The sequence below is a fragment of the Octopus bimaculoides genome, chromosome 7, assembly GCF_001194135.2.
Source record: "Octopus bimaculoides isolate UCB-OBI-ISO-001 chromosome 7, ASM119413v2, whole genome shotgun sequence".
Classification (NCBI taxonomy): Eukaryota; Metazoa; Mollusca; class Cephalopoda; order Octopoda; family Octopodidae; genus Octopus; species Octopus bimaculoides.
Window position 1 is genome coordinate 101,190,521 of NC_068987.1, and position 991 is coordinate 101,191,511.

Consider the following 991-nt stretch of genomic DNA (forward strand, 5'->3'; position numbering starts at 1 on the left):
ATATCACCATGATAGATCGCTAACCACTACACACATTTTTTGTCTCCTTGTTTCTTTCTGTGTTCCTTTCTGTAGAAGAGCGTTGGCTCGAAACGTTAAAGACTTTATTCAATTCCCGAGCGTTATACTAATATGTCTGTCTGTTTTCTACACCACCTGTCTTCGTCTGTTGTATTTCAGTGAATTCTCCCTATAGATCCTGGATCCTGAAATAGTTGAGGTTACAGATGACATCATCGTCATTGCCTGATCCAATATTTTAATCGTTGAAATCATGTTATCTTCATCAAACAATGTCCTTTACTACATTATTATAACTGCATGTTAATTTTGGGTTTGTACTTAGTAAACTTTCCTTTGTTTACCGTCTAATATAAGTGTGGAATTTTTTGTAAAATCATTGTGGTATCAACTAGCGTTATTCCATATATATATTTGTGGGGTTTAGTATTGTGTTGGGTTTCAAAGTTCCTTAGTATCAATAAATGGTCAGCTGGTGAGAAAATGCCTCGAAAAGTTTTAATGTCCAATGTAAGAGTTTGATTCAAGTGGATGAGAACTTTCATTTTAATTTTATATTGGTTATGCGAAATAAGTTCTGTGGCTTACATATTTGTAGTTTCTAGCTGATGCGGAGATTTTTAATTTTACCGTTTTCTTGCAACTTGTTTGTGGTTGGGTGTACATGCTGTGTTCTGTTTTATGAGCTCATTTATAACGTATATAGGTATTCCGTAACTAGGACGCATTTTGTTCATATAATGTAACATATATACTTTGTTTACAACATGTTTTATTTAATATACTTGTAGGGATTAATATTTTTGGTATTGTTCTACTGCTGAGTCTAATAATGTATTCTAGGTTCATTTGTTACTTGTTGTTTGTTTCATCTTTCTTTTGTTTTTATGAAAAATATCTTTTCTGGGTGAGAATTTAATAGCTTGTCACAGAAGGGATTTCACTACAAACATTATATATATATATATAT